The sequence below is a fragment of the Delphinapterus leucas genome, chromosome 8, assembly GCF_059928025.1.
Source record: "Delphinapterus leucas isolate spDelLeu-1000000601 "Yukka" chromosome 8, BTC_Dleu_Yukka2, whole genome shotgun sequence".
NCBI lineage: Eukaryota > Metazoa > Chordata > Mammalia > Artiodactyla > Monodontidae > Delphinapterus > Delphinapterus leucas.
Genome location: NC_143136.1, coordinates 14,856,506 through 14,877,935, shown reverse-complemented (window position 1 = coordinate 14,877,935; position 21,430 = coordinate 14,856,506). Strand labels below are relative to the sequence as shown.

The following is a 21,430-nucleotide window of genomic DNA, read 5'->3' as shown; positions in this document are numbered from 1 at the left end:
CTACCACGGTGAATTCCTTCCTTCTGAACTATGCTTCATTACTCTTCATCTTAGCCAAAAGTCAAGAATCATTCATCTGTTAAAAGGAGGGAGAGGCAGTTAACGGGCAAGTTCTGGCGCCAGACCGCCTGGGTTTGAGCCCTGCTTCTGCCGCTTACCAGCTGTGGAGGCCTGATCAGGCTGTTCTCTTTGTGCCTCTGCTTCCTCCTTCATAAAACAGAAATCATGATATTAGGCACCTCGTAGGGTTTTGTGCAAATTCAACCAGAACAATAAGCATTTAATAAACATAGTACTATTAGTAGTAGTAGTACTATCATTACTAGCAAACATTCACTGTATATTTTCTTGCTGCCGAGCACTGCATTAGGTGTCGAGGATAGAACATGAATAAGATTCAGGGGCTGCCCACATGGAGTTTAGTGGGGGAAATGGCTTTTGGGGAAACATCTATACATAGCTAAATGTAATGGGCTGGGGTAAATGTACACACAAGAAGCAGTGGGTGGAGAGAGACCACAGTTAGCTCTGTATAGGAGGGCTGGAGAAGATTTCAGAGAGCAGGAAGTGTGAAGTTGTCTAAGATGGTTTGAAGCTGCCAGGAGAATCGAAGCATTTGCTTCGCCTCAGCCTCCCAAGCAGGCTGGGTCTTTACACAGAGCTTTCTTCAATTGTCTAAAGAGCAGGCTGGTCCTATACTCTGCACGTGACCCACAGGGTATGTGGCCATTCTGGAGCCTCGCCTCTGGGTCCAGGGTCTCTTTCCCCACACCTGTGCTTCTCCAGAAGACCCTGCAAGTTCCAGGGATTAGCTTTGTCTCCCAAACCCAAAGATAATAAACCCAGTACAAGAATGAATCTATTTTAAGAGTAAGAAAGGGATTGCCAGAAGCCAAGATTTCCTCTACTTATCAGAATATCCTCCTCTTTGGGCCTTGGAATTGTGATCTCGCAGTTTTTGTCAAGTAGCCACAACAGAACACTGAGGTAACCACTTTTCAGGTATTCTTGGACGAGAAAAGGTAAAGTACATACCATACACCAATATGGATGGCTCAGAATTTGATGGATACAATTATTGGTTGCAAATGACATCTACTCTGGAATTCATAGAATACAGCACAAGTTTTGTTTTGTTTTTCTTCACAAATTCGATCAAATCCAATCCAATAAGTATTTATTGAATTCCTACTATATGCCAAATACTAGGGATACTGCTATAACTGTGATAAAGGGGGCAGAAAGCCATAGAAACATACACAAAAAGATAAAGTAGGAAAATGAAGGGTATGGTGTAGTGAGAATAGCTAATGTTTACTAAGTTTACTATGTGCCACACACTTGACAATCACTGTATCTTTACAACTAACCTATAAGGTAGGGAATATTATATGTTGAACGCTCTGAAAATGTCATTTTTCGATAAAAAATTGTTGAATATAGACAATATTATGTGATTCAAACTAATGTCATCACTATTTTATTGATGAGGACAATGAGGCTCAGAGGGTGTCATGAAGAGACACAAGTGACCTGTGATCATTCTACCTGGGCTATATATCTGGCTTTACAACTTAATGTTTCCTATCCTTACAAGGACGCCGGGAGGATTAAGTGGAAAACTGTAATAAATGCAAAGTGTCTGGCATATTATGAGATCTTAATGCTTTTTTCTTCTATAACAACCAGCCCCTGCTTAAGGGAGAAAAAGATAAGAAATAGACTGACCCCATTTCCTAGGCAATCAGGGGACTGGGATTGGGGACTGGGCTTCCTGGTACCCTGGGCTGAACACCACGTCTGACCCTGCTTGCCCCAGGTCCCAGAATCTGGAAATACAGAAGCATGTGCAGGTAGCATTTCAGCACAAGGCTAGATTGGAGCCAAGAAAAATCATCCTACATCAACCATGAACACCAGGGAACTGGACGAGAGGAAGGGTTTGAGTTAGAAGTTAAAGGAGCAGACTCTGAAAGAGGGGATTCAGTGGTGAGTAGAACCTGGAGAAATCAGTGAGTTCAAGGTCAGGAAACTGGAGAGGGAGGCCTTTTGTTGAGTTTCTGGAGACTTGGGTTGAGCCTGCCAGGTCTGATTAAAGTGAATGCTGAGAAGTTGACAAAAACTACTGGAATGGAGCATGAAAAGAACATAGAGAGTAAAAGAGTTAAAATGTCAAGAGCATCCCATTGGTGGCGTCACTGATAGTGATTTCCCAGAAACCATGGTAATGGAAAAGCTCTCCAAAGATTCTCAAAAAACTTCCCCTACGACTAGCTTCTGTTTGCTGCCCTGGGGCTATAGCTGTAGATGAGAGCTGGCACCTTGCAATTATGCGACAGTGATAAGAACTCTCAACCCCCTATCAGAACTGAGATTACAGTTTTCACCCTCACAGTCTCACTATTTTATCCCACCCAAAAATGTGATTATTTAAGCGAAATAAATTTGCTTGCGAATTTGGTGACCATCTTTTAAATTAAAGTGGAATTCCCACTGAACAAATTTAAATCTAATTGGGGATTGCTGGAACCCAGTTTTGTATAACTGGATCTTACATAGCCTACATAGTGAATGTGTTCTCCCACATCCTCCCACTTCACCCCATGAATCTTTGATAGAAGCAATTCCCTCCTTCAAGAGCCACCATTACTCAGGGGTGCCAAATCCAGCTAGATGGATCAGATTTCCATCATGCTGTGCTTGTCGTCATTTCTCTTGGGATTACTTGTCACCATCAACACAAACCAAGGCCACAGAGCATATTTTTTTAAGTTAAAAAAAAATGAAGTAGTACTTGTTTGGGCACCCTATACTTTCCTTGGCCTGACACAGGCCTGTCCCTCCATGGCTGCTTTGCAAACCTCAGACCTTAGCTTCCCATGAGCACCAATCACTTTGAAACTTGAGTTTCTTGAAGCCCTGCTCCCTGATTAAACTAATCTGTGATAATGACAGAAAGTGTCATTTGAGTAACCTTCCACTCATGCATTCATTCAGTCATTTGCTCATTCATCAAATGTTTATTGAACTGATTGAATTATTCAGGAAGGAATGAGCTGTGTTCCCTGCCCTCTTATAGCTCACAGTCTAGTGGGTGGGAGAGAGGGTGGGTGCATGAAGGTGGATGACAAAGGCACATGCATAAATCATTGTCAGAAAAAAACAGAATAAAAATACATTCTCAAGAGAGTCACAAGGAAAGGGCCAAGAGGAGTAGGAGTTATTAATTCTCCCAAAATTCAAGAAAGGCTTCACGTATATGTTGGCATTTGAACAGGGCTTTGAAGAAAGACAGAAATATGAGCAAGATACAGAATGGGGAGAAAACAGGTCTGTAGGAAAAAATAGATTTGGTTTGTCACCACGAAAACTAACATTTATTAAATGTTTTCCTATTCCAACCACAGGAAGTTTTTAAAAATAAGTTATAATATTTAATCCTTATAATAAACTCATGAGATACGTATCCTTATTCTCACTTTACAGAGAAGCAACATAAAGGGGAATAAATCCAGCAGTGTTCCCAAGCTCAGGAATTTACTAAGGGGAGGAGCTGCCTGCCTCCTAACCACGTCCCTAAACTGCCTGGCATGCTATGCAAGTCTAGCATCTTGACAGAGACCTCCCACCCTTGGAATGCCAGGTGAAAGGGCTTGGGCTTCATTATTGTCACACTTTTTTTTTTTTTTTAATAAAGTGAATGGTGGTTTTTTAAATTAATTTATTTATTTATTTTATTTTTGGCTGCACTGGGTCTTTGTTTCTGCACCCGGGCTTTTCTCTAGTTGGGGCGAGCGGGGACTACTCTTTGCTGTGGTGCATGGGCTTCTCATTGCAGTGGCTTCTCTTGTTGTGAAGCACCCCCTTTAGGCACGCAGGCTTCAGTAGTTGTGGCACATGGGCTCAGTAGTTGTGGCTCGCGGGCTTTAGAGTAGAGGCTCAGTAGTTCTGGTGCACGGGCTTAGTTGCTCTGCAACATGTGGGATCTTCCCAGACTAGGGCTTGAACCCGTGTTCCCTGCATTGGCAGGCGGATTCTTAACCACTTCGCCACCAGGGAAGCCCTATTGTCACACTTTCTAAGGAGAGAAAGGAAATAAATGACAACACAGGAAAACAACTTGGGCAGCTGTGTAGAGAATTAATTTGCATTCTAATGAGAATATTTACTGCCTCCAGCTTTTAACTAAGGGAAGTTCAGACTCTGGAGTAGCCCAAGAGCTGAGAGACCTCCAGATGGAGCCAGGGCGGGGGCAAAGTCAGCAGAAAGAGATTCTCCACACATCCAGTGAAGGTAGCTCTCCACCGGAGAGGAACCCACCCCACCCTTCTCATTCTATAAGGACAGAGAAAATCTCTGTTGTTTTGACCAGAGTCACAGAGGTGGAATGTGGCAGAACAGAGATCCAAACATGGGTCTTCTCTCTCCAAGTCCTGTGTTCTTTCCATTGCATGACTCGCATTTAAGCTTCCCAATACTTTAACTAGGAAGAGCCCTCTAGTGGGAGCTGAGCTTCCAACCTCTGCCAGGTGTCTCCAGGCCAAGAGACACCACCAGCCCAGGTGATGTTGCTGTTCCAGCACAGGGGAGACTGTCAACTGCCCCTCTTGCCCCCCTGGGCTACTTCAGGGTGCACTCCTCCACTGCCTGGGTGCCTCCCACTCTCACCCACTCATGTGTTTTCTTCAAAGTTTAGACCAAAGCAAATAATCTAGAAGTACCCAGAGAAGAGTTAAAGCAAATCAGGTTGGGATGGCAGGTGAACCAGATACAGAAGATCAAGTTCCTTCTGTACTGTAGGCACAGGACTCTTAAGAATGAGAAACGAATCTCAAGACCACTGTGGGACTTACCCTTCTGCAATTTTACGATTGGACACATGGAGCTATTGGCCTTACACCTAACTGGTCCAAATTAGGTTTCACACCTAATTGCGTGAAAGCCTTGCTGATTTATTATTTATGCATTTTCAATGGGGAAAAGCCAGTCTGATTTCAGCTCTGTGCTCCCCTGCATACCAATCTCTCATTCATTAGCTGGGGTGTCTTAGGAGGAGAGAGTGCTTCCAGACAGAAGGGCTGCTTTTCATCAAGTCATTCAACATTTTGCAAATTTGACTAAAGTAACCCCACTAGAATGCCCCTCTGTTTGCTGGGATGGCAGCTACATGGACTAAGACAGGAAGACCAGAGCTGTGCAGAGGGAGCTGGGGCACTGGCTCAGGCTGTGCTGTAAAGCAGGGGGAAGAGGGCTGCACAGCAGGAGGTGAGCAGCAAGCAGGCAAAGCTTCATCTGTATTTACAGCCGCTCCCCATTGCCGTCATTACCTCCTGAGCTCCACCTCCTGTCAGCATTATGGCGAGTTGTATAATTATTTCATTTTGTATTACAGTGTAATAGAAATAAAGTGCACAATCAATGTAATGTGCTTGAATCATCCCAAAATCATTCCTCCCTTCCATGGAAAAATTGTCTTCTATGAAACCAGCCCCTGGTGCCGAAAATGTTGGGGGCTGCTGCTGTAAAGGTGGCCAGGAAGAGCAAACACAGGCATGGTTAGTCAGCTGTTTGTCTAAGGAATTTCCATCTGCTGGATGAGGTAGGGGTAAGTCAGTGATATTCCAAATCAGGAATGTGCCAGAGCTGATGGTGATCCTAGTATCTAGAGGGAGAGCAACAGGATCAACTTACACAGAGGAGGGCTCTGCTCATATCCAGGTGAAGTATGAGAGACCAACCAAGCAGGTGGAGTATGAATTCTTGACCATCGCCTACTGAAAATCCTTCAGTGGCTAGCCACTGCTCTCAAATTAATATCCTAATTCCTAACACTGCTCACCTGCAGGGCAAGCCTGCCCCTGCTTGTCTCCCAAGATCCATCTCTTTTCACTCCAGTCTTACCTTTCTGTTCCTCAATCATTCAGGGCTTTCTGCCACCCCAGGACCTTTGCACATGCCATTTCCTAAATATGGAGCATATCTCCTAAGCCCTCCTAATTAACTTCCATTCAGTATGTAGCTTTCCCTTTACTCATCATTTCTTATCAGAAGCCATCCCTGACACCCCAGGTTAAAATAGGTTGTTGTTTCACAGACTCTCAAAGAATCCAGTTTCCTATTGTATTGGCTATATTTTCTTATTTTCTGTATTATTGATGCTCTGACATTTTTGGTCCTAGAGAGACTGCCCCTTTCAGGGATAGCTAGCTCCTAGAGACAGTAAATGACTCCCCTTGGAAGTGTGCCTTTGATATAGAAACCAACCAATCCAGAGCCTATACCCTACTGTCTCCCTCATCAAACTTTCACATACCAAATCAGTATTCCCCCTGCACTGGGGTAATTTAATAATCACCCTATAACCAGGTACTGGGCAATTTGGGACCTACCATCCAAAGCTCACCAAAATTATTCAAATTGTTCAACCCTAAACTTGCTCAGAATATCTACCTTGCCTCACCCCATTCCTTCCAATCAAAACCCCAATAAAGTCTCTGGGCCATGCTCTGCCCTTTCCCCTTCTCTGCCTCCTGGCTGACCCTAATCCTTCCCCATGTGGCCCTTCCTGGTATGTGGTGTCTCTGGTTTTAGGGATCTGTGAGTATAAACTTCTTATACTTATGAAAAGATTTTTTCTGTTTTTTTTAATATTTGAGATGATGGATGTAATGAAACTTATTGTGATAATAATTTTGTGGTAGATGTAAGTCAAATCGTTATGCTGTACGCCTTACACATATACACTGCTATATGTCAGAAATATCTCAATAAAACTGGGGGAGAAAAAAACCTTCTTTCAAGACAATCTTTTCCAAGTCTGCTGTCTTACCATACCTGATGAAAACATATCCTTGGGTATACTTGAACACACTTACTGTCATAGGACTTTTCTTGGTCACTCCTGTGATTCCTCCACTAGATTGTAAGCTTCCTAAGAGAAGGTTCTATATCTGTCTGTGCTTCCTTTTGTTTCCCAGTGCCTAGCTTTTGAGAGATGCTCTAAGAAAAAGAACCAATATCCCAGTCCCAGGAAAAGAACTTGCAAAACTACACAGGAAGAATGAAGCAGAAAGCTACGCAGAGCTCCTCCAAGACAGAGAGGCTTCCAGGTGAGCGGCAGTAGGACCAGCCTCAAAGCCCATCAACTAGCCCATCAATTAGGCTTAGGTGAGATAAGCCTAATTCCAGTTAGGTTTGGCTCACTGGTCTGTAGGTTAAAGGCATCAATGACTTGTTGAGAGGGTCTGGGGGCTTGGAGAGGCATAGTCAAACTGACAGTTGAATCAACATTTTAGTATGCTCTACCCTGAGTGAGCCTCCATAGCCACTAACCTCACCTGAGGGTTTCTACCACTGGGGCAACATGAGGATGGTAAAATTATGCATGAATGAGGGGGCAGGACATGGGGGCTCCACTTTGCCAAGGAGAAAGTCATAAGTAGTCAGGAACTTCCTTTATGTGTGTATGTATGTGTGTTTATTATTTATTTAATTATTATTGCAATATAATTGAGATATAACATTGTATATGTTTAAGGTATACAAAGTGTTGATTTGATACATTTATCTATGGCAACATGATTACAACCATAACATTAACAAACACCTCTGTCACATCACGTAATTATCATTTCTTTTCTGTGGTGAGAACATTTAAGATCGGGTCTCTTAGCAACTTTCAAGTATGTAATACAGCACTGTTGATTATAATAGGAGCTTACTTTTAATATTTGTCTGAAAGAAGGCATCTGTGTTCTCAGCAAGCCCTTAGGACATTGCAGAGTGTTTTGGGAAATATGGCCATTCCGTTGATGCCCAAGGGCATTTAGGAACACAGTCTGAGTGATGGTTGACATAACTGTAACTATAAAATAACAGTGCTGATAGCCAACTCCCAGGGCTTAATCACAGGATGCAAGAGTGTCACGGTTGCTTCTTGCTTTCTCTTTAAAATGCGTCACAGAGGCTAAACATACATCCTGTGCATTTCTTTGGAAGCCCCTGCTCTGCTCTCTGACACAGCATGTCCAATTAGAAGCCCAACATCCAGCACCTCTGACCCCACCTGTGGGACGCAGGCTCCCAAGCTCCGGATTCTATTTCCAGCCTCAGAGATGATGAGCCCAGGGAGATGACGCATCCAAACACCTCTCTTGTTGTCTCCTAATTGACAGCCTGAGAGCATAACATCAAATGATCCTCTCTCCAAACCCAATTAAGTAGCTTGCCTCTCCTGGAAGGCAAGTTTTTTGTTGTTGTTTCTTTTAATTCCCTTTTATCCCCGTCCTCCATTCCCATTCCCCAACTCCTGCAACCTTCCCATTGGCAAGCATACTAATATGTTTAATGTTTCTCTTTTTGTTTGTTTGTATTCTTACAAAATGGACTTTATTGTTTTATATGCATGTATTTTTAATTTATGTGCATGTTATTGTGTTAGATGCCTCCTTGCATTTCTTGCACTTTTTTTTTCACTCATCACTGTACCTCTATGGTTTAGTTGCTACGCATGCATCTAATCCGTGCAGTATAAATGCCCACACCTTACCTGGCCACTGACTTAGTGATGGGTCCTCTGATTGCTTTCAACTCTCCATCATTTCAAACAATGCCGCAGAAGACATCCCTGTGCATAGCCCTTTATATCTGTGCATATTCTTATTTTTCTGACAGCCAGATTGCTCTCCAGAGGCTAAGAACTCCTCTATCTTCACATTCCCATCCTAGCCAAGACTTTGGCATCTTCCAGCTTCCCACTTTTTGCCAAACTAATATGTGTAAAGTGTTATCTCATTAAGTTAATTTGCATTTATCTGATTACTAATGAATTTGAACAATCTTCCATATGTTTGATGGCCTTTTGGATTTCCTCTTCTGGTTAAATTTTCTATTTATATCTTTTACCTCTTTTTCTTTTGTGGTTACTGCCTTGTAGAGTATGGATATTAATCCCTTGTCAGTGTTAAACATTGCAACTATCTTATCCCCTTCTGCCAACTATAAACTCTGTCTACTGTGTTCTTTGCTGAACATAAATCCTTAATTTGGATGTCATTGAATTTAACATTTTTTATCCTAAGGTAGTCATTCAAGGTTTTATTTTAAAAGATTTCCTTTACCCCTGTGTCACAAAGTTGGTTTGCTTTTTTTTTTTTTTTACTCTTAAGTTTATAGTTTTCCCACTTATGTTTAGGTCTTTAATCCCTTTAAGGTTCACCTTTAGTTGTGGTATTAGTAAAAATCCAGTTTTATTTTTCTCCATATAATGAGCCACTTTTCCCAATCTCACCTACTAAACCATCTGTCAATTCCCCTTTGGTTTATGGTACCACATTTATTGTAGTATATGAAGTTCTATACATTCATGGGACTCTTTCTCAGCTTTTCATTGTATTTCACTGCTCTATATATCTATTCTTGAATATATGCCATACATTTTAATTGTAACAGCACTGTAGGATATTCTGATTTCTGGAAAGGCTAGTATGCACTCAATGTTTTAAAGGTTAACTTAGGTATTCTTGGATTTTCCTTCTCCAAGATAAATTTTAGATGTTTATCAAGTTCTTTTTAACGTCCAAATGGAAAGTTGAATGGTATTCATTAAATTTAAAGATTAATTTGTGAGGATTTAAGTCATTACATCCAAATAAATGTCTCTTCATTTATTTATATAATTTTCAGTGTACTTAGTTTAAAAGTTTATGTCTTTTTGCAAAAGTTAATTCCTAAATACTTTATGGGTTTTGTTGCTATTATAAACAGTATTTAAATTTTCATTATATTATATTTGGTAGTAGTATAGAAGAAAACTGATTGCTATTTGGTGTTTAATTTACTTACTGAATCCCTTTGTTAGTTCAAAAAATTTGTATGTTGATGTGATTGCATTATTTTAGATTAGTGTATATCACCTGCAAATAACAACAATTTTATTTCTTTTCCTAAGACCTTATATCACTTTCACATGGGGAAGGACTTCCAGTGCTCTGAAAACACAAGTGCTGGTATAAGGATCTTTGTCTTTTTTCTGGTCTTAGATGTAATACATTATAGCTTCTCTATTATATATAATATCGCCATAGGCTTTTTCCAAAGTTAATCAAGTTAAGGAAATTTAATTCTCTTCTACTCTTTTTTTCAATGTCATAATGCTTGGCTCACTTATTTTTAAATCTTTCATTTCTCATATTATTGCATTATTATTATTGGAGTGCATAATCTGCTAGATATCTATCGTATAGAGTTTTCTCAAAGACACCATGGTAGCTACTTCGGTCATGCTTCCCCATTCATGGTATTTGGGAGGAAAGGTCAGGTTTTAACCAAAAAATGACTTCCAACTAAGGACCCATTGATGGTTGATTGTGTTCAATGCTAAGTTGAAATTGAGGGAAATTCAAGAGGTGGGTATAAAGCCATCTCCTTTCAGTTGAAGAGCTTATAAACTCTCTATGGTGTCATGACTGGAGCACTTGACAGATTTTAGTTCACAACACAGTTGAGATATTTGGAGGTTTAGAATGCCATTTGGATTTCAGTGGAAAAGTCCACCAACAATAACATAATGGGAAGAAGAAAGGCTGCATATACTTGAATGGGGCCTTAAGAGTATGGAAAGATTCTAACAGGGAAAGGGAAAGAATAGAGGCTGAAGAACTCAGCCAATGATTAGTGTTTGGTATAAGGAAGGCATCTGACTAGAGCAGAAAATAGTTGACAAATACGAAATAAGGTTGAATAGCCTTGGTGAAGCCAAAAAGTGAAGTCTTGAAAGTCAACAGAGCAGCTTAGTATTAAAATGGTGAAAACTAGAGGTGTTTGACTGGAGATTAACATAATAGAAGGAGTGTTTTAAAAATTATAATTTTCTAATTCTATTAGAAATATATATACGCAACCTTTTTAGCACAGATCCACTCAATAGGTATTAGTGAAGTCAGGCACTGATAGGGTAGAAGATCTAGAGTCTAAGATTCAGCTAGTGCTTCCCTGGTGGCGCAGTGGTTGAGAGTCTGTCTGCCAATGCAGGTGACACAGGTTTGAGCCCTGGTCTGGGAAGATCCCACATACCGCGGAGCAACTAGGCCCATGAGCCATAACTACTGAGCCTGTGCGTCTGGAGCTTGTGCTCCGCAACAAGAGAGGCCCCGACAGTGAGAGGCCTGTGCATCGCGATGAAGAGTGGCCCCCACTTGCCGCAACTAGAGAAAGCCCTCGCACAGAAACGAAGACCCAACACAGCCAAAAATAAATTAATTAATTAATTAATTTAAAAATAAAAAAGATTCAGCTAAAGTGTTCTGTTTAGACCATAGACCAGACCCTCCCAAGAGCTATTTAGGTTTATTACTTCTATTCACTTGCTTGCTTGTTTGCTTGCTTGTTGGTTGTTTTGTTTCAAGTTTTAATTTAGCATGTCCATGTACAATAAATCACTTAGATCTTACTCAAGGGTTTTTGATTTAGCCATGCTTTACACACCATAGAACTTTCCATTCTTGCTGACCAGACAATAGGCTTACTCATTAACTACATTTTTGACTAAACTCTGGCTAAATTTTTCTAAACAGAGCAGCTTATTTATTTGACTGGTAGATTAGATGGCTGGAGTTATGGGTAGAATTGTGTCCCTAAAAATGCATATGTTGAAGTCCTAACTTCCCATACCTCAGAATGAGAACTTATTTGGAAATAGGGTTATTGCAGATATAATTAGTTAAGATGAGGTCATACTGGAACACAGTCCACCCATAATCCATTATGACGAGTGTGCTTTAAAAGGGGGGAATTTGGAGAAAGACATGCACAGGAAAGAGGCTAAATGAACATGAGGGCAGAGATAAGGGTGATGCATTTATCAGCCAAGGAACACCAAAGACTGTCATGAAACCACAGGAAACTAGAAGCGAAGCATGGAAGAAGCTTCTCCTTCACAGTCCTCAGAAGGAACCAACCTTGCTGACATCTTGACCTTGGACTTCTAGCCTTCAGAACAGTGAGACAAATTTCTGTTGTTTATGCCACTCAGTTTTCAGTACTTTGTTACAGCAGCCCCAGCAAACTAATACAGTTGGTTCACAACTTTGCACTACCTTGGCTCTGTCGGAAGGGCAAGAGTGAATCAGAGCAGTAAAGCAGCAACACAAGGAAGGAGGAGTGACAGTCTGGCTCCTTTGCTGGTCCTTGTAGAATTAGCTCAGGTTAGGAGATTCATGTTAGAATTTTAGCTGAGAAGTTCAAAATGTCTGCATATGACAATGTTTCATGGAGGACATGTTTCTTCTCAACTCCTGGATATAATAGAAGCTTGTTCAGGAGAGAAAGAAGGTATCTCCCAAGAAGTAGGGTGCATACAAGTGTCCTATTGTCTGTTCAGCCAGCCTTAATATTCCATAGCTGAAGGACAAGACACTGGGCTGGAAGAGGATGCTGGTGAAAACGTTGGCCACCCAGGAATCAAACATCCTTAGCCTGTGAGAGAATTCCCAAATAGGTGGGAGGCAGGCTTGGAAAGGAGCCACACCAGTAAAACAAGGGGGATGAGACATTTTCAACTTTTCCCATGGCATCTGGGTTTGGGGCATTTGACTGAATTTAGCCAAGCAGCACTGAGCACTTTGAATCTTGGTGACAGTTTCAATGAAGCAGGAACAGTTAAAGGTTTTCAAGGATGCGGAGTGCAAGTCAGTGGCATGGTGACAAGCATCGTATTTGGGAAGAGACAGTGGTGGCTACCCACACTAACTAGTACGGTGAAGTGACTTCACCTTGACCTTATCTTCCAATATCCCCTGGTTTTGCCAGTTTGCCAAGCTTATCGCTACAATTCCCATTGTTTAAAGGAGCTGCCTTCCATTAATTGCTGCTTAAGTTAACCAGCATCGGTATGTGTTGCTGGAAACCAAGAACACTGACTGGTGTAGTCACTTATCTGTTCTATCCATGTGGGCCCCCAACACTGGTAACCTTGAGTTTCTTCAGACTCCGGGCCCTCAGACAGCTGTACCCCTCTGCTGTGCTTTCTCAGCACCTCGTGCATGCCTCTACTGCCCCACCCATGACCCTCCATCTGCTTTTCTGCCTGCCCAGCATGACTGTGAGCTCTTTAAGAAACAAGAAATAAGTAATATTTGGCTTTGGAGCTTCAGACTCAATCTTAGTAGCACATGATAAATTTTTTTTTGTTTTTGGTTTTTTTTTGATCATGCTTATTCATGGAGTTGTCTCCTATCTCCCCTAAACCTCTTCCTCACTTTGGAGGACTTCAGAATAATATGGTTCCCAAAGGAAACGGAGAAACAGCATATGAAATACAACAAGGGATCTTCAGGATTTCTCTAAGTGCTCAGATGCCACACTCTTGAGCTCTGGTCCCGTCCACCCTTAGCCTAGTTCTCCTGCCTGCGGGGTGGATGCTCCCTCTGCTACTTTTATTTTTGTATCAGCACCACCATTCCCGTCAGTCTTCCAGCAAGTAACTGAAAGTTGAATGAATTCTGTTCTAACTTTTGTTTGCTAATTAACTAGATTCTCCTAAGGCAGTAGTAGGCCTGCTAAGACTCCTGCTAATACCTCCTCAAGCATTCTAAACCATGAGATAACACAAAGGGCCCTTCCACCAACTCTTTTTCACCCTCTTGGACTTCCATTTCTCCAATTTCTCTTTGGTTCCTGGAAACTCCATCTCCAGCAGGCAATATTACTTAATTAACGATATTTGCCTACAAGCTTTAAGTAAGCTTTTCTAATTGCAACAGTTTCACATCACTTTTGTTCATGTTGATAAGTTATTTAAACACCATGAATAATTCAAATTCAGGTTTTGAATTGTTAATCAGAATAATGATAGCAGCAGTTCAACACTCTAACAATTTCACTTGCAGTGACTTTGAAAAAGGCCCGGAAACCATTTCCTTCAACAACCTGAGGCTCTGCTCTCAAAGCAAAACAAGAAATAGCTAAAATAGAAGCTTCTCTGCTCCTCAGACAGCCTTTCCCCAATAGTGACTATGTTTATGTTGACTTTAGACATAGTAATACAGTGCAGATTGATATCACTCGATGGGTACTTTTCACAACTACAAATATCTTTGCATTCTCCCTCATTTTGATTTGCAGTCTCTCTATAAGTGGCATGCCCTAAAAGACAATGGAAATGCTCCTTTCTGCTTACGGACTGTCAAGTAGGCAGAATTTAGCAAGTGTTCCATCTGAGCACAATTAAGGATTGCTAAATATACAGAATATTCCTTGCTTCACCTATACTACTTGGCAGATGACTCACTTCCCAATCTATTATTCCAGGTTTCTGTCTTCGAAACAAGCCCCAGCTTGCATGCCCAAGTGGCACCTGATAGTCCACCTGGATGTCCCATCATCTCAACACACCCACAATTTAACTGATTCCCCATAGCTCAGGTTTTTTCCCAAACACTGTGTCTTGGTTAATGCTGGGGAGGCAACAGGGTATAGTGGTTAAAAGCACAGCAGTTGTAATTCCCAGCTGCAAATTCTACCTTGCCACTTACAGCTACATAACCTGAACAGTCTTCTTAACCTCTCTGTGCTTCAGATACTCTCATCTGTAAGATGAACGTGATTATATTTCATAGGGTTATTATGAGGATTAAATGAGTTAGCATTTCTAGGGACTTCCCTGGTGGCGCAGTGGTTCAGAGTCCGCTTGCCAATGCAGGGGACTTGGGTTCGAGCCCTGGTCCAGAAAAATCCCACATGTCATGGATTAACTAAGCCCCTGAGCCACAACTACTGAGCCCGTGAGCCACAACTACTGAAGCCCACGCGCCTAGAGCCCGCGCTCCGCAACAAGAGAAGCCACCGCACTGCAACAAAGAGTAGCCCCAACTTTCCACAACTAGAGAAAGCCCACACGCAGCAAGGAAAACCCAATGCAGCCAAAAATAAAATAAAAGTTTTTTTTAAAATATGTTTTAAAAATGAGGTAGCATTTCTAAATCACTTAGACCAGATCCTGGAACATAATAGGCATTCTAAAAGTGTTAGTTAAATAAAATGCTGTCCCTTTTCCCCCGAATGGCTCTGATGACTATCTTCTCTCCACCTTTCTTTGCCTGTTTCATGTCCTACCTCCCCCATGAATCTCTTCTTTATCACATAAGCACACAGTGGTCCCTCTCTTTCTCAGCTGCAAATAGCACATGAAATTGATGGAGTTCTGTTCCTTCACTGGTACATATCTACTATATTCATTATGTCTTCTACTCATTTGTCCTTCCTCCTGGGGTAGGCACCCTTGGGTGTTGATGGACTTCGTTTCTATTCTATTAATCATCAAAGATCAGGGCATTCATAATTCTCAGCCGGCCCAGTGCTAAGTATGTAGTAGGCATTAGGTAACTAGTGATTAATCTGTTTCAGTAGTTGGGCGAAAGAAAAGAGAAAAAGAAAAAGATTATGACAGAACAATGTAAGAAGCACTGAGCCTGAGAGAACAGGTCATGCTCCCTAGCCCTCTGCACTCTCAGATCATAGCCTTCCTCACAATTTAATTACTTGTTTAATGATTATATCCTCTTCTAGAATGTAACCTCTGGAAAGTTGAAGATCATGTCTACAATTACTTGGGAATCAATATTATAGGGAATGCATTTCCACTGTACCTATGATTCTTAACTGTAAGTATGTGGCTATCACTCTGATAATGCTTCCAGTCGTGGGCAGTTATGATATATGTGATGACACAGAATAGCCTGAGTGTGAGAAGATTTAGTAATTTATTATTAATCACCAAGAGTCACTTCAGTTAGATTTGTGCAAAGAAAAGAGAACTATTTACACAGGATTAATAAATTACCCACAGCCTATTGTTCAACTCCAAAGACTTTTAATAACTTAGACCTGAAATTCAGCATTAAGGAATTGACTATTCTACCTTAACTTCATGAGTTTGTTTCTTTTCTAACCCATAGGAGAAATCTATAAATTCAGTTCGGTGTTGAAACAAGAATGAAAGAAAAAAAACTAAAATCATCATAATTTACCATGTCACCAAGCACTCTTTGTCTCTACAATTTACCCTGACAGGTATCTCATAGTTTGACTGGGGTAGAATAAGCTACCTTAAGAGTGATTGACATTTGATTTGTTTCCATTAATTTGTGAAACTAGAGAAATAACAAATTTAACAACCCCAAATTACTCTGGTGACATTTTATCTGTTTTAAACATATTGGCAGATTGGCAGTGAATAAAATGTCCTATTTCAGTACACTCAATTTAAAACACCTCATTTGCCCTGTAAAGAAAGATAACCATTAGTGGAAAGTTTATTTTTCAGAAGTCAAAAAGCAACTGAAGCACGTCATGGTCTGTCAGAAAGCAGACCTTAATGCCCCAGGTTTTCCTTGTATGCTACTAAAAAGATAATCTCTAGAATGGCTACCAAGGTACATGAAAGACACTAAACTATGAAATAGAAGGTTAGAGACCATTCAGGAAGGAATCGTGATTCTTACAAGTGCCCTTCTTATAATGAATATCAACGAGGCAACATATTTCAGCCAGAGATTTCTCTAAACACGAGTTCATTAATGTTCCTAATAAAGTATAATTTTCAAAAAAGTTAAAAACCTGATTCTCATATAAACACAAAATGAACACGTCAAATTTTCCATTCACTTATTAATAAATGAGTGAGCCAGTAAGATACTGACTCAGTAAAAAGAGGAGTAGAGGGACCTTCAAGATGGCAGAGGAGTAAGACATGGAGATCCCCTGTCTCCCTACAAATACATTAAAAATACATCTACATGTGGAATAACTCCTACAGAACAACTACTGAATGCTGGCAGAAGATCTCAGACTTCCCAAAACGCAAGAAACTCCCCACGTACGTGTGTAGGGCAGAAGAAAAAACAGAGACAAAAGAATAGGGATGGGACCTGCACCAGTGGGAGGGAGCTGTGAAGGAGGAAAGGTTTCCACACACTAGGAAGCCCCTTCGGGGCCAGAGACTTCGGATGGCGGAGGGGGAAAGCTTCGGAGCCGTGGAGGAGAGTGCAGCAACAGCGGTGCGGAGGGAAAAGCGGAGAGATTCCCGCACAGAGGATCGGTGCCGACTGGCACTCACCAGCCCAAGACGCTTGTCTGCTCACCCGCCGGGGCGGGCGGGGCTGCGAGCTGAGGCTCGGGCTTCGGTCGGAGCGCTGGGAGAGGACTGGGATTGGAGGCGTGAACACAGCCTGAAGGGGTCAAGAGACCATTGTTTCGTGGTGTGCGAGGAGAGGGGATTAAGAGCGCTGCTTAAAGGAGCTCCAGAGATGGGCGCGAGCCGTGGCTAACAGCGCGGACCCCAGAGACGGGCATGAGATGCTAAGGCTGCTGCTGCCGCCACCAAGAAGCCTGTGTGCGAGCACAGGTCACTATCCACACCCCACTTCCGGGGAACCGGTGCAGCCCGCCACTGCCAGGGTCCCAGGATCCAGGGACAACTTCCCCGGGAGAACACACCACGTGTCTCAGGCTGGTGCAACGTCACACTGGCCTCTACCGCCTCAGACTTGCCCCGCATCCGTACCCCTCCCTCCCCCCGGCCTGAGTGAGCCAGAGCCCCCCAATCAGCTGTTCCTTTAACCTCACCGTGCCTGGGCTAAGAACAGATGCCCTCAGGCAACCTACATGCAGAGCCGGGGCCAAATCCAAAGCTGAACCCCAGGAGCTGTGCAAACAAAGAAGAGAAAGGGAACTCTCCCCCAGCAGCCTCAGGAGCAGCTGACTGAATCTCCATAGTCAACTTGATGTACCCTGCTTCTGTGGAATAACTGAATAGACAATGAATCATCCCAAAATTGAGGCAGTGGACTTTGGGAGCAACTGTAGACGTGGGGTTTGCTTTCTGCATCTAATTTGTTTCTGGTTTTAAGTTTATCTTAGTTTAGTATTTAGAGCTTATTATCATTGGTAGATTGGTTTATTGATTAGGTTGCTCTCTTCCTTTTTTTAAATAAATATATATACATATTTTTTTTCCTTTTTCTCCCTTTGTGAGTGTGTATGTGTATGGTTCTTTGTCTGATTTGGACTGTATAGCTTTGCTTTTACCATTTATCCTAGGGATCTGTCTGTCAGTATTTTAATTATTTATTTATTTTGCATAGATTTTAGCACTTATCACTGGAGGATTTGTTTTTTGGTTTGCTTGCTCTTTTCTTTCTTTCTCTCTTTTTCTTAATTACTTTTTTTAAATAATATTTTTATTTTAATAATTTTTATTTTTATATATTTATTTTCTTTCTTTCTTTCTTTTTTTTTTTTTCCTCCCTTTCCTTCTGAGCCATGTGGCTGATAGAGTCTTCATGCTTGGCCAGGTGTCTGACCTGAGCCTCTGAGTTGGGAGAGCCAAGTTCAGGACATTGGCCCACCAGAGACTTCCCGGCCGCATGTAATATCAAATGGCGAAAGCTCTCCCAGATATCTCCATCTCAACGTTAAGACCCAGCTCCACTCAACAACCAGCAAGCTACAGTGCTGGACAACCTATGCCAAACAACTAGCAAGACAGGAACACAAACCCACCCATCAGCAGAGAGGCTGCCTAAAACCATAAGTTCACACACTCCTGAAAACACACCACCGGACGTGGTCCTGCCCATCAGAAAGACAAGATACAGCCTTATCCACCAGAACACAGGCACCAGTCCCATCCACCAGGAAGCCTACACAACTCACTGAACCAACATTACCCACTGGGGGCAGACACCAAAAACAATGGAAACTACGAACCTGCAGCCTGAAAAAGGAGACCCCAAACACAGTAAGTTAAGGAAAATGAGAAGACAGCGAAATAAGCAGCAGATGAAGCAGCAAGGTAAAACCAACCAGGCCAAACAAATGAAGAAGAAATAGGCAGTCTACCTGAAAAAGAATTCAGAGTGATGGTAGTAAAGATGACCCAAAATCTTAGAAATAGAATGAGGAAAATACAAGAAATGTTTAACAAGGACCTAGAAGAACTAAAGAGCAAACAAACAATGATGAACAACACAATAAATGAAATTTAAAATACTCTAGAAGGAATCAATAGCAGAATTACTGAGGCAGAAGAACAGATACGTAACCTGGAAGATAAAATAGTGGAAATAACTACTGCAGAGCAGAATGAAGAAAAAAGAATGAAAAGAACTGAGGACAGTCTCAGAGACTTCTAGGACAACATTAAACACACCAACATTCGAATTATAGGGGTTCCAGAAGAAGAAGAGAAAAAAAAGGACTTAGAAGATATTTTAAGAGATTATAGTTGAAAACGTACATAAAATGGGTAAGAAAATAGGCAATCAAGTGCAGGTAGTGCAGAGACTGCCATACAGGATAAATCCAAAGAGAAACACACCAAGACACATATTAATCAAACAATCAAAAATTAAACAAAAACAAAAAATATTAAAAGCAGCAAGGGAAAAGCAACAAATAACATACAAGCAAATCCCCCAAAGTTTAATGCTGTTCTTTCAGTAGAAATTCTGCAAACCAGAAAGGAGTGGCAGGACATATTTAAAGTAATGAAAGGGAAAAACCTAAAACCAAATTTACTCTACCCAGCAAGGATCTCATTCAGATTTGACTGAGAAGCCAAAACCTTTACAGACAAGCAAAAGCTAAGAGAATTCAGCACCACCAAACCAGCTTTACAACAAATGCTAAAAGATCTTCTCTAGGCAGGAAACACAAGAGAAGGAAAAGACCCTACAAAAACAAACCCAAAACAATTAAGAAAATGGTAATAGGAACATACATATCGATAACTACCTTAAATGTAAATGAATTAAACACTTCAACAAAAGACATAGACTGGCTGAATGGATACAAAAAAAAGACCTGTATATATGTCGTCTACAAGAGACCCACTTCAGACCTAGGGACACATACAGACTGAAAGTGAGGGGATGGAAAAAGATATTCCATGCAAATGGAAATCAAAGAAAAGCTGGAGTAGCAATTCTCATATCAGATAAAATAGACTTTAAAATAAAGACTATTATAAGAGACCAAGAAAGACACTACATAATGATAAAGGGATCGAGCCAAGAAGAAGATATAACAATTGTAAATATTTATGCACCCAACATAGGAGCACCTCAATGCATAAGGCAAATGCTAACAGCCATAAAAGGGGAAATCGACAGTAAAACAATCATAGTAGGGGACTTTAACACCCCACGTACACCAATGGACAGATCATCCAAAATGAAAATAAATAAGGAAACACAAGCTTTAAATGATGCATCAAACAAGATGGACTTAATTGATATTTATAGGACATTCCACCCAAAAACAACAGAATACACTTTCTTCTCAAGTGCTCATGGAACATTCTCCAGGATAGATCATAGCTTGGGTCACAAATCAAGCCTGGGAAATTTAAGAAAATTGAAATCGTATAAAGTATCTTTTCCAACCACAACGCTATGAGACTACAAATCAAGCACAGGAAAAAATCTGTAAAAAATACAAAAACATGGAGACTAAACAATACACTACTCTTTTTTTTTTTTTTTGCGGTACGCAGGCCTCTCACTGTTGTGACCTCTCCCATTGCGGAGCACAGGCTCTGGACGCGCAGGCTCAGCGGCCATGGCTCACGGGCCTAGCCGCTCCGCAGCATGTGGGATCTTCCCAGACCGGGGCATGAACCCGTGTCCCCTGCATCGGCAGGCGGACTCTCAACCACTGCGCCACCAGGGAAGCCCCAACAATACACTACTAATAATCAAGAAATCACTGAAGAAATCAAAGAGGAAATCAAAAAATGCCTAAAAACAAATGACAATGAAAACACGATGACCCAAAACCTCTGGAATGTAGCACAAGAAGTTCTAAGGGTCAAGTTTATCACCATACAATCCTACCTCAAGAAACAAGAAACATGTCAAATGAACAACCTAAACTTACACTTAAAGCAATTAGAGAAAGAAGAACAAAAAAACCCCAAAGTTAGCAGAAGGAAAGAAATCATAAAGATTAGATCAGAAATAAATGAAAAACAAATGACGGAAATGATAGCAAAGATCAATAAAACTTAAAGCTGGTTCTTTGAGAAGATAAACAAAATTTATAAAACATTAGCCAGACTAATCAAGAAAAAAAAGGGAGAGGACTCAAATCAACAGAATTAGAAATGAAAAATGTGAAGTAACAACTGACCCTGCAGAAATACAAAGGCTCATGAGAGATTACTACAAGCAACTTTATGACAATAAAATGGACAACCTGGAAGAAATGGACAAATTCTTAGAAAAGCACAACCTTCTGAGACTGAACCAGGAAGAAATATAAACAGACCAATCAGAAGCACTGAAATTGAAACTGTGGTTAAAAACTTTCCAACAAACAAAAGCCCAGGACCAGATTGCTTCACAGACGTATTCTATGAAACATTTAGAGAAGC

The 21,430-nt window shown here is 41.2% G+C and overlaps 1 long non-coding RNA gene across 2 annotated transcripts in view; it reads right to left on the bottom strand.

Moving 5' to 3' along the window:
- Positions 1-2,909: 2,909 nt before the first annotated feature.
- Positions 2,910-21,430, bottom strand: part of LOC149748514 (uncharacterized) — an 80,769-nt gene continuing 62,248 nt past the window's right edge. The window contains exon 4 of one of the 2 annotated variants that reach the window (XR_016394017.1): positions 2,910-21,430. This exon is cut by the window's right edge and continues 13,631 nt beyond it. This is a non-coding gene — a long non-coding RNA (uncharacterized LOC149748514). The other variant, XR_016394018.1, reaches the window with a different exon arrangement.